The sequence below is a fragment of the Desmodus rotundus genome, chromosome 11 (genome assembly GCF_022682495.2).
Source record: "Desmodus rotundus isolate HL8 chromosome 11, HLdesRot8A.1, whole genome shotgun sequence".
Classification (NCBI taxonomy): domain Eukaryota; kingdom Metazoa; phylum Chordata; class Mammalia; order Chiroptera; family Phyllostomidae; genus Desmodus; species Desmodus rotundus.
Genome location: NC_071397.1, coordinates 14,325,944 through 14,339,155, shown reverse-complemented (window position 1 = coordinate 14,339,155; position 13,212 = coordinate 14,325,944). Strand labels below are relative to the sequence as shown.

Genomic DNA, 13,212 nt, shown 5'->3' with positions numbered 1-13,212 from the left:
TTTCTAGAATGCTATTCTACTGCCAACTTTGACCCAACAAATGTGGGCCACCTGTGTAATAGGAGACTAATGGCTCCCCAGTGATGCCCATGCCCTAATTCTGGAAACCTGAGTATGCTAGGTTTTATGGCAAAAGGGAATTAAGGCCGCAGGTAGAGCGAAGGTTGCTAATCAGCTGACAGTAGTTAAGGAGATTATCCTGGAGTATCCAGATGGGCCCATTGTAATCACAGCCCATAAATAGGGAAAGGGGAAGACGATCTCACAGTGATTGCGAAGACGATCCAGTCCACCATTGCTGATTTATGTAATGAAAGGGAAATATCAACCAGGGAACATAGCTCTTAATGATGGAAAAAGCAAGAAAAGGAATTATCTTCCGGAGCCTTCAGGAGGAATGGAGCCCTGCTGACATCTTGGCTTCAGCACTGTGAGATCCATGGGACACTTCTGATCTACAGAAGCGTAAAATAACAAATTTGTATTTTTTAAGCCACTAATTTTGTAGCAATTTGTTACAGAAGCAATAGGAAACTAGCACACCCTGTTCCCCACACCCATCTAATTTGTTTTTCTTCTTCATAGTCATTTTTATACTTTTAGTTACTGACAGTCATATTCAGTGGCTCTCCGCTTTAGTACGCTGTGTGCCAGTGAAAACCATTTTGTTCCTCTTCACTTCTGCTTCTCCATAAATGAGCACTTGGTGAATATTTTTAGAATGAATGAACAAATGAAAAAATAATTTGGTTTCAGCTCTAATTGCTGTCATAACACATAAATTTCTTCTTCTTTGTGGGAGTGTTATGTTGAAACTAAATGAAATGATAAAGTATGTGGAACACCTTCAAAAGTCTTAAAGTAGAATATGAATATAAATTGAAATTATTTGCAGTGTATAGTAAATGCAACAGTTAAATCAATATAGTTAATCAGCAGGCACCAAATTAACACTTGAATTTAATTATACAAAAGTAGTTAGTGCTTAGAAGTTTTAGATAGAAAATGAACACCATGCTCAGCAAAACTATGTCTCTATTGATATTGAAAACAGACTTCCAGAGCAAGGTGGCGAGGTGGGATAAGAATAAAACTGTAGTATTTTCGAAACACGTGTTGGTAAATAGAGTTTCATGAAGAGCTATGGCGATAGAGACTCTAGAAAAGTTTAGTGACAAGAAACTGTTCTGCATGAGTACTCTGTGATTCCTTGTACACTCCATCATTCTAGTGTGTGCAAAATATTTTTGTAAGTTTTAGTTGTAGTCAGCTCACCAAGAAGTTGAGTTAACTCTTTGAAATCTGGTTCATTTCCCTGCTCTCTGTAAAAAAAAAAAAAAAAAAAAAAGAAGAAGAAGAAGAAAAAAAAAGGAAGAAAGATTTTTTAATTATTTGGAAATTGATTTGAGGAACATATCTCTTTTAGATGGGTTTTTAATTCAGGAAAATTTTAAGAAACTTGGATTATATTGTTCTAACAGGAGTAATTCTGTATAAACTGGTAAGCCAGATACCAGAAGACTGAAAAGAATACCAGGGAAACCTCTGATGTCACCGAGTTAGTGACTGCAGGTAGTGGCTGTCAGCTCTGGAACTGGCAGAACAGAGAAGGGGCTGGGATTTTTGTGATTTACAAACCGGGAGGAAAAGGTTCACGGAGCTGAAACTCACAACCATGAGGAGGGGCCTTGGCTGCCTGGTGTTGGGCTCCCTGAGCTCAGAGCAGGGCCCTGTGGGGCTGTGCCCAGACCTCTGAGGCTGGTTGCTGATTGCCTGATGCTGACCTCCCGAGCAGCACAATGAAACTGGTTCAGCAAAGGTTGGAAAGCAGCAATCTGGAGTCAATAGCTGCTCCTGGACACACTGTTGTTGCCTGCATGGGTGTTGCTGGGGAGTCACCGACAGAAACAGGAGTCAATCCCTCCTCCAACCCTGCTCTACCCTCCAACTCCCCGTCTTGGCAGAGCCTCCACTGTTACAGCAAAATTGTAGCCGTGGCCCCAGCCTCACAGAGACCATAGGAGGCTGGATCTGACGATGACTAAAACATGACTGAGTCGGTTGTGATGTTTAAATGCAGTCAAGTTTGACAACCAAAGGGAACCCCTGATGGCCAGGTCTGGAGGAAGGGAGTATTTTCTCAGATTTTCCTCCCTTCTTGCTGAGTTCTCCATATCTGCAGGGAAACACGGGGTTCAAGTGATGAGTAAAAGTGGTCCATAGTCAAGGGTAGGGTGCCCTTGGGCTGCTTGGATGAATATGGTTTCCAGAATGTCAGAAACAAGAGGTCTGTCTAAAAATGTTCTGTCTGTTCTTAAAGCAATTGGTGTTGATATCTAAGTGAACAATTTTTGTCGTGACCAAGTTCTGCCCTCTTCCCCACGTGCTTTTGGGCAGGACAAGGAAGGTCTGGGCTGTGGGCTGTCTTCCCTGACACCACGCTCTAGAACGTTCTTCACAGGCAGCAGTCTATGATGGGTTTGTCCAGCCGTGGCCAGCTGCCCATGCCAGGAGACAGGTACAGTTAGCATAGGAGAGATCACAAAAAAGCTGGAGCAGCAGGAGCCCTGACCAGGCTTCCTGTAGTTCTTAACTGTGACCAGGGCACTTCGGGGACCCCTGTGAGCTCTGCTCTGCCTCCTCAGCCCCAGCTGCCTACCCAGAGGGGCACAGGTGGGTTTGGAGACAGAGATGGGTTTGCTATCAGTTCTTTGGCCACTTTTTTTTTAAAAATTGCATTTTATACTTTGGTTCTTCCCACTCTTCTCTGCCTCTGTGTGTTTGTGTCTTTGAGCACTGAAGGTACCAGAAGACTGGGGACATTCTGTGTTTCACCTTAAAGGGACAGAGGGGCTTGGCTGCAGGGGAGGGTCTGGGTGGTCAGTTTAGGCACAGAGCAGCTGTGTGTGCAACCCTCATATAGATTGGCTTTGGCCTCTTTATGCCATTCTGGTAACATTTCACAATTAATCTTGGTTCAGGAAATGTAAATAAACTTAACAAATTTTTAAAATAGGAAATAGAAATAGGAGACAGGGAGGCATTAGTCAAATGGTACAAAATTTTGGTTACATAAGGTAACTATGTCCAAGAGATCTACTGTACAGCATCAGGCTTGTAGTTAACAATTAAATATTATATAAAGTATTGTCACAATAAGGCATCCTAACAACTTTTTTTAAAAGTAAGCAGCACGGCAATTTCATAACAAGAAATCTGAGAATGAGTAAGATTAGATTTTAGATATGTTTCCCACATAATTCTGACAGTTTTATTGCAAAGCTGATGACTTCCCCAGCTATTCAACACCTACACGGCTCCACTTTTAGAATCCTGGGGCAGTTCGGCCAGGCGTGGAGTGGTGGAGTCCTCACTACGCATGCACCCTTCAGCAGGGTCTGTTTTTTCTGTTAGAATGAATGCTCTGAGGCAGGGGCAAATGCCACAATTTGTTGAAAATAAAGAGCAAGAAAAATTCTCGCCACTGTTGCCTTTAAATTTTACCACTTTTTTTCTTTTTCCTCTTTCTCCTTGAAGGCTCAACAGTACTTTTTTTTTTTTTTTTTTTTGGTGGGAGGAAATAAGTGTAAGAGGTTATTGATTTTCTTTTTTAGCTTGGTTTCTAGAGCATTTGTTGCCATAGCAACTCTTCTGAGGCTAGGGTCAGATCTCCCATAAAATGTACTGGACTCTGCCCTGCTGTGGGCCAGTGTCCTCATTTCCTGAGGCTTTCATTCTCTCCGGGTCCTGTGCTTTGTCGTGCAACGTTTTAATTGTTCATTTTTCAAAGCTATAATGTTCATTCGTATAACAGATATCTTCACGCTAAAAGTCTTAGTCCTTTAAAAAATTATTTTCTTATGATGAATCTCTTAGAGCTTTGTATTCTATCGACTGTTCTTAAAAATTTCTATGCTATCTTTTCTTAATTTTAATATGCTTTTAATTTTATCATTTTTCCTGTGTTTATTTCTATATTTTTGTTTTCACCTCCAGGGGTGTCCAACCTTTTGACATCTCTGGGCCACACTGGAAGAAGAAGAGTTGTCTTGGGCCACACATTAAATAAACACTAATAAAAAAAATCTCATGATGTTTTAAGTAAATTTACAATTTTGTGTTGGGCAGCATTCATAGCCATCCTGGGCCACATGCGGCCCGTGTGCCACACGGGTTGGACACGTTGCTTTATCTCTCAGTTCCATAGAGGGGGCACAGTGAATAAGTTTTTCACAAAGATTTTTTACTGAGTATGGAGTCAGGCTAAATTGGCAGCCCTCACTGGTGTAACTCCCACTCTCGCCATTCTCAAACCCCAGAGAACATACTCACGGCCTCATTCTTTTCTTCCGTGAACAGCCCTTCCTTCCTTCCTGGGCTTCTCACTTTCTCTTTTGCTACCTGTTCCTCAGAACACCAGAGCCATTCAATCGAGTCCCTTTGGCGCCTCAGGTGACCCTCCTTAGGTCCTACCCTTTGCTCCCTACCTCTCTGTTCCCCAGTGATGCAGTGTCCAATGAAGTGGTGTTCTGGCTTTCAGGGGGATTATGTCAAAGGGCACTCTGTGCAGTAAAATAACCTTTGTTAAATAGGACCCTAGAAAATTCTTCAGGAACATGCCTTCATAGAGATGAATGAACATATCTCTAATGCAGGCATTGGTGGTTTATATCCTGATGAGAGACAATCACTGTTTCTTCAATTGAACAGCAAAAACAGGATTACGCATGAGGTGTGCAGTTTGAACCTTGCAATATGTCAAAATACTACGTTTAAACAATGCATGACATTGCAATGACGTAGCAATCCATGATGACCACACCATGAGAGGCATGTAGCAGCCTGGGAATGGATTCCCTTGTTTAAATGAGCATCTGATTCTACAATAGTGTACGTCAGCGATTTTCGCCTGGTGTGCCACAAGAATTTGCAAAACGTGCAATACTTGAGCGTTTCGTCAGGGCCACTGACCTCCTTCCCTTTAGACTGTCAAATAAAAGAAATTACAACAGCCAACACAACAATCACCATCTGGTGTGAATCAATCAAAATTATACCTATTTTTTTTCAGATTGGCAAAAAAAAAGGTTATTTTTTGGTGTGCTGCTGAATTTTAGTAATTAGTTTGTGTGCCATGAGATGGAAAAGGTTGGAAATCACTAGCATCCGTGACAAAACGATCCCTTTAAAGTTATTTACTCTAAGGCTCAATGTCCAGTGGTCCAATATAGCCAGTGGTATTTTTCCTCTTTAAGAAAGGGAGTTGCTAACTTCCAAATAAGATGGAATCAGCAGGTATTTGTGAGCCTGGGGTGACACAGGAGCCTTTTGACAACTGTGAGCCACCTGTACTCCCCACCTGTTCAGGGACTCAAAATCACAAGGATAAAGCAGTAGATGAGACTAGTCCTCAGCTTCCTTTGCTCGTACTGTAGTGGACTCTAGTGCCCATCTGCTAAGAGACAGTTGGCTTCTCACTTTTTATGTAGTGCAGAGAAGTAGGAGTCTGGTCTCTGGACAACAAGGATGTGAAACCTTTCATTAGGCAGCCACTTGAACTTTCTCAAGTGGCAAACACACACCTGAGCACCCTCAACCACCATCTGCTTCCCAGAGGGCTGTAAAGGCTTTGAAGAGAAGTGCAGAACACCAAATAATTTCATCTTGGGAGAATTCTAGATAGGCCAAAAGTGCAGCAACACAGCACAAAGAGCTTTGGCTGCTTCCCTGAAGTTTGCCAGAGCTGCCACCTGGGATCATTACAAAGCAGCTGCTTTCCTAGCCTTACCCACCTTGAAATCACATTATAGCTGATAGGGTACGTTAGTGAAAAGCTGAGACTTAGGAGCAGTTGGGTCAGGCTGAGCATTCCTGGTATGACTCTCCATTACAGAAAATCTTTTCAACCCTTTCTTATTTTTTGCTCTATTCTCCTTATTGCTCTCCTCTCTCCCCAAAAGAGTTCATCAGGATGAAGTTTAAGCTGTCTTTCTGGAGTCAAGGAGAATTGGAATTACAGATAGTGTCACATTAATGCTGAGGCTTCAGTTTCCAGGGATAAGCCTCTTGGGAAGGAAAGGGCATTTCTAGAAAGGGGGGATTTAGACCTTAGGAAGCCCATGGGAAAGAGGAGATATGTTTTATTCTGCCACCTATTCACATGACCTTTCCTGTGAATAAGGCCAATTAAGCTGACTGGGTCTTGAAAAGGCTTCATTCACTCTTTTCTGTGGCTTTCTTTCATACAGAACAAATACCACGGAGAAACAAACAAAATGCTGGGTAGGTTATTACCTTTAAAGGTCATTCTAAGTAGAGCATCCTATTACTCAAACTCAAGTGACATGTTCACCTCAATGCTCCAGGGAAATGCCAGGCACAGACCATCAGGGTCAGTGTACAGGCACTCTCGGAATTATCTTGGCAACTTCTCTGTAAATTTAACTATTCTACAGTAAAAAGTATTAAAAATGAAACTATCAAGGACCAATGAATAAAGTCGTTCCCCACTTTTGGTGCAAGAGCTTGGCGGTGATGACGTGACAGAGGCAGCCCTACTTACTTTAACAAATGGGAGGAACAGATAACAATGGGAATTGAAAGGAGATAATATAAAATTCTCATTCAAGTGAGATTTCCTTTTTAAGATTTACAGATTTAAAAAAAATACTAGAGGTCTTTGAATTCAGTCTTTCCCACATCTGTATGATTCTGTAGTTTTGGTTGTTGGTTTTTTTGTTTGTTTTTTACCTTTGTCTCAATGTAGCCCCCTGCAGAAAATATTGGAGAACAAATGGGATGAGTAGTATTTGTTCTCTGTTAGCTTTTTTCTCTTCTCGGGACAAGCTCCTGTGTCATAGAATTTCTCACCAATCTGTACCAAAATTTAACTAGCTATCCATTTCCACTAAACTGGGAAATAAAATTGAAATGATTTCCACACTCAAAGCTTTGCCATTCTCAGTGGGATTTATAGTCTGCTGGTATTATTCACACAGAGCATTAAAAATGCATGCGCTTCTGAGTGCTCATCCATTCATTTTTATAGGTGCCACTGCGCTTCAGCCGTGTCTCGTTAATGGGTATTGCAAATAATCCAAGACACTGTAGTTTTCACTTGTGACCAAAAGCAAGACTATATCTTATGATCTTATCTTTTGAGGTTTAAAAAGGGGAGAGTTTTTTTCCAGTGGTAATGATTTTCTAGCTAAGACAAAAGAAATAAAAATCTATAAATTTCCCTGTTTCATTATGATGAAATGCTAATGATTCCCATTTGACTGATGATAATATATGAAACACAAAGTATGTGACTCATGTGTGAAATGATTCACTGAGGCTTCATAAAGTGGGAAACCTTGACAATTATGGTGTTAGTGCCTCATTTCTTGAGCTCTTTCTATGTGTCAGATGCTGCACTAAGCACTCAGAGTACCACAAAAAGCTCAGGATGAAGGTACTATTATTAGCTGTGTGTTACAGAGAGGGGCATTTATATTATAGACATAGGAATTGGCAGAGCCAGGATTCAAATCCAGGTCTGTCAGTTGCAGAATTTTTCTTTTTTTAATTGAATTCTTTCATCCTGTATTTAAATTAAAAATGTACCAACCAATCATTTTATTTGAAACACAGGAGCTTATAATATGAATCCTAAGAGTCTACAAACTTCATGATAAACTTGCTATACAAAATTTATAAATTGTTCCAATAACACTATCAATGTGTTGCTCTCTACTGCGAAATCACTCTTCAACTCCTGCTTTATCATACTGAATGGGAGGAGCTCCTTGAAGCACGTTGCATCCAGCATGATGTTAAGGTTTCTCAGCATAAGGCACTGGCAGGATTTTGCAGGAGGAAAAGGGCATCTCTTGGTGTCTTTAGAGGCTGCACTATTGGTTAGTAGTGAGAGGACAGCCTGCGATGCTCTGCCCCAGGGATGCAGCTGGAATGCATGGTCTCTTGGTCATCTCAAAGACCTGGCCTGCCTAATCACAGAACCCCCTCACCGGCCTCCTCTATCTCCCCATCGTGTCCAGAGACTCCGCCATCAGTTGTCTGCTGTAATTTGCCCTCTGTCTCGTGCGTTAACATGTATGCATCCAGTGGAATTAAACATTTGACTAAAACACACCCCCCAAAAAAAATGAATTGACCACTTTTCATTTAAAATGATATCTCCTTCCTCAGCCCAGGAATGGGGGCAAGGGGACGCCTAGCCCTCACCCTGGTTTGTCAAGATTGTGGGGATAGACCCTGGGACATTATCAGTTCTTTTAGGAGTAAATTGGCTGGCAGCATTAGGGCTCAAGGAAAGATCTGGCCTGACTAGTGATCCCTGTCCAACAGCCCTCCTAACACCAGCTGCTCCAGGCCTCTTACCCAATGCAGTGCTCTGGCAGACCAGCATGCTGGGGCACCAGCTCCAGGCTGGTTCACCTGTGCCTGGAGGATCTCCTTCTGCTTGTCTGTTGACTGTGTACCACCTGTGGCCTGGGCTACCTAGTGAAGGTCTCTGCTGTATGATGGGTTCTTAGCGTACCTTCTCCATTGAGATTTGAACCCTGCCTTAGAGAGGGGGACCACCTTTCAAGTTTGTTCTTCCTTGGTTACTCTCTGTCAGCAGTAAAGCATTAGTTAGAATTCTCTTTTCATCATTTTATTACTCTTTTATCATAACTCACTTTTTATATTAAACTTTCCCTGTTTAGACTGCTATGTGTGGTTTCTGTCTCTCGATTGGATATAGATTGATACAGATGGTGAACAGAGAGCAGAAAATGTAGGTTAACAAACGATAACTATTCCACAGTTCCCTATGTTTCTCACCGTCTACCCCACACTACTTTGGAAATCTGCACTAGCTTAAAGTTTACTTGCTTTTGTTTTAGAATAGTTATAGTGAGATTTCACTTCTTAAAATTTTAGTAAAATCAGTTTCATAAAAGAAACTGGATTCTAACAGAGGACCAGTGCATAAAAACTAGGTTTCTTTATTCTGCTGTTGTTTATGCATCTTTACTAATGATTTCCTGAGCTCAGAATCCTTTGTGGAAAAGCATGGTCAAGGTTTTCTTTTAAGTAGATAGTGTGAAAAATCGACAGGCAAGTTAGTGGATGGGAAAGCTGAAATAGGAAATATAGCAGCTATTTCCAAGAAGTGAAAACATGAGTGATGCCTTATCTCAGAAGCAGAGAAGTTAGTTCTGGTGTGGTGGGAGTGGAATCAGGGTGGCATTATATGAAGCTAATTCAGCAGTTGAAATAATCATAATGGAAGGTTGGCTAGTTTGCAGTTTGGGCAATGTTAAGTTTGATATGCATACTAGACATCCCGGAGGGATGTTATGTAGGCAATACCCAAATAAGGACTTAAGCAAAATGTCATGACTGAAGATTATAACCTGGAGGGGGGTCAATATAGATTAAAGTCACTAAATAAATTGATTTCACTGAGGGAGCAAGTTCAAATATATAAAAATTAAAGATAAAACAAGAGCATGGAATAGAACTGTGGGAAACTTAATATTTAGACATCAAGAACAGAGGTTAGAACCAGCAAGGAAGAGGACACAGTGACAGCATGGGAATGGGGGAGGGCATCAGGAGAGGCTCACAAGAAGGAAAACTTTCCAGAAGGAGAAAGAAATCCACAGTGCCGATACTGCCCAGAGAACAATAATGGGAAATCAGAGACGCGTAAACATTTTGTTTGTTGACATTTCATCACAGAAATAAGATGATTGCTGAAGTGGAATGGAAAGGCAAAGGGAGTTTTTAGTGGAAGATACTAGAATGTTTGTACGCAGTTTGGGATTGTTCAGAAGAGAGGGAAGACATTGTCATTCAGAAGAAAGAGGGCAGAACTGACGAAGGAAACATCCGGAGAAGACAAGAGGAGACCTCTCAGAAAAAGGAGAAGGGTGGCTGTTGGAGGGGAATAGGGACACTTCTTGTAACATTTATTTGATCATTCCTATTTTCTTAAAGAAGGAGGCAAGGTTTGGGGGGAATCATGGCTAGAGAGGTTTTGTGGGAAAACAAAGATGTGAAATGACCCCTTTGGAAATTGGGAAGCAAACTTGAGGAGCATGAATAAGCCTGTGTGTGTGTGTGTGTGTGAATGCTTTAACAGTTTTAGTTGCCTGAGTACCAATGCAAAGTAGGTAACTAGTATGCTGAACAAGACTGGATTTTTTCCAGAATCAAAAGGAGAGAGAAGGGAGCAATGGATGCAAGATATTCTTAAGGGAGAATTATAATAATGGGATCTAGACTATTTAAGGGAAAAGATGAGTTCCCCGATCTCTGTGCTTTCACTTTCCATGATTTCAGGTACCTGAAAATATTAAATGAAAAACTCCTGAAGTAAATAAGTCATGAGTGTTAAATGGCATACTCTTCTGAGTAGCGTGATGAAAACTTGCAACGGGCGTCCCACTTCACCCACCTGGTACGTGAATCGTCTCTTTGTCCGGAGTATCCACACCGCATATGCAGCCCACCTGTTCATCACTTGGCAGCCCTCTTGGCTATCAGATTACCTGTCCTGTTATCACAGGTTGTGTTCAAATAACCCTTATGTTACTAAATAATGGACCCAAAACACAAGTGGTGATACTGACAACTCAGATATGCCAAAGAGAAGCTGTAAATCACTTCCTTTAAGTGAAAAGGTACCTGTTTATGGGGAAAAACTTAGTATACACAATGTATCCACAGTCTCAGGCATTCACTGGGATGTATCCCCCACAGATAATCGGGGGCTACTATAGTAGGTATGACTGAACTGAAAGGAAAAAAAGAACTTACAAGATGAGGAGAACAAGGAACTCAAAGGCCATGCCTTTGGCTGTATTGAAAGGAAGTTTCAGTAAGTTACAGAAACACAGTCTAAGTTTGTTTAATTTGTTGGGTGCATTTTGTTTGTGTTTCCTGGGGAGATGATGGAGGATAAGTTATTCTGATGCTTTCTAGGCAAATAAGGGTAGCGTGAGGACCTTTGGGAAATGCCATGAGAGCTCCCTCTCACTGACAGCTCAATTTTTGCATGAGACAGCACAACTAGGATCTCTCTCATATCAATACCCTACTCACACACACACACAAAAAGTCTTACTTTCCTTACAAATTATTTTGTACTAGAGTTTTTCTGATGCATTAAAAAAAAAACCCAAGAAATCAAAATCCTTGAAAATCCACTTTTCTAGCACTACATAATAGGGGTTTGTCATATTTAAGGAATCCATGGTGCAACCTGAAGCAGAGTGACTGGGGAGGCTGAGGCCTTATTTCTGCAACTGGAATTTTGGCTAGTTTCCATATCAGAAGAAAATACACCTACTTCTCACTTAACATTTTCCTTTGAGTTCGATAAAATAACAAATGGCAAAAGTGTAGGCATTCAAGTTTTTGAGTTAGCCGTGAAAATGTAACAAGTTGACAGGAGAGCCTTCAAGTCCTGTGGCTCCAGTCAGGTATATCCGAGGCACCAGGGTTGCAGCTAACAACAAGAAAACCTGGGGTTTTTGTTGTTGCTGCTGCTGCTGTTGTCTTTGCTGCTCCTTCTTTCTCTTTGGGAGTTAAGGGCTCACTTGGGTGATTTTGTTGCTGTTAAAAATTTCTGTATTGCTTGCAGAAATTCACCCCCTCCTTTTCTATAAAGGAGACAACTTTGTGTGGGGGTGGATATGATTAGAGGGAAAACATTAGTCATGTGTCCCAGAGTTGCTTCTATTAAATGTTACAATATAATCTCTACTGCTATTTCCAGTCTAGCTTTCAGTGATTCCAGAGATTTGGGCTCACTCAGCTCCTTTTTAACATTTGGCACGATTATTTAAAGATGCTTTTGTGAATACAAGAAGATTCAATATACTGCAAATCTGTAAATATGTTTGAATAACAATCTTAATTATTCCTCTTATAGATGTCATCTACTTTTCCTGAAGTCACTTCCACATATTTTAACCGTTCTGCATTGCCCTGTATCAAGTGTAACCAATGTAAAAAGTTCTAATATATGAGAACTAGACAGAGAACCAACAATGTATAAGAAATAGGAAAAACTGTGCTCTGTTGGGATGGATGCGCCCATGCCTATTGCTTCATCTAGCCCCATCTCTCCCAAATTTGATCTCTTCTCATTGCTGCAAGCACACATAGCTAATTGTTCAATCAAAATCTGCTCAAAGGCTCCTCAAACTCAAACTTTAAAAACACAAACAAATGATCTCAACCTTGTCCATACTAACATAATAGAGAACAAAGTAAATATCTCGATTTTAGTATCCTTTCTCAATGAATGCTAGCACTTGTAATTCAACTGAAGGCAAGAATTATGTTATCATTAACATTATCTCTGTCTTAATTCTATAACCAATTCATCATCAACTTCTGTTTTTGTTTTTTCTTTACACCTCATAGGCAATTCTCAAACCCCTTTCTCTGAATATCTCTACCACCACTCCTGTAATCCGAGCTATCATTTTGACCCAGAAAACTGTAATGTCCTCCTAGAATATCAGGAAACACTTACTATCCTGACTATTCTAGTTTGTCCTCTACATGGCATCTTAGCACTCATTAAAAAGGTAGATCTTATTTTGTCATGCCCTTGATTATAACCCATTAATTGTTTCCTATAACTCTTTGGATAAGAATCAATTTCTTCAACATGCCAAAGAGGCCGCATATGGATTGTCTACTGTAACTATACCACAATTATTTTCCATAAGTCCCCCAAAATTCAAAAGTCAACCTTCCTACACTTCCTACAACATGATGCTTATTCCTGCCTCAAGGGCTTTGCTCAGGCCATTCTGTCTGCCTAAGATAACCTCTGATGTGGTCACTGGTCCCCAGTGTCCCCGGCGTTGTGACTGAGACAAAACAAATTCACAGGGACTACCGAGTCTTGTGCAGGAAAAGGGATGACATGGCCACTCTCTCAAGGGGAGAGCACCTCAGAGCACCAGGGCCACTCTCTCAAGAGGAGAGCGCCCTGACCCTTGCCTTGACAAGCTTTTATTGCTTTTCCCGGCACATTACTTGAGGATGGTCCTCACTTACTATGCACAGGTTCTCTTTAGGTGGTTACCTTTTACAGAAAACAAAGGAGAGGATGTTGCTAATTACATAAAAAAGGAAGGATATTTGCAAATGTAAAGGGAAAAGTGGTTGAACTGGTTACACTGTCCTTGGAAGGTT

General features: G+C 41.0%; 1 long non-coding RNA gene across 1 annotated transcript; it reads left to right on the top strand.

Moving 5' to 3' along the window:
- The first annotated feature begins 257 nt into the window (after positions 1 to 257).
- On the top strand, positions 258 to 4,085 carry LOC128779541 (uncharacterized). Its single transcript, XR_008425571.1, has 2 exons — positions 258 to 465; positions 3,997 to 4,085. It is a non-coding gene; the product is annotated as an uncharacterized lncRNA (long non-coding RNA).
- Positions 4,086 to 13,212: the final 9,127 nt, after the last annotated feature.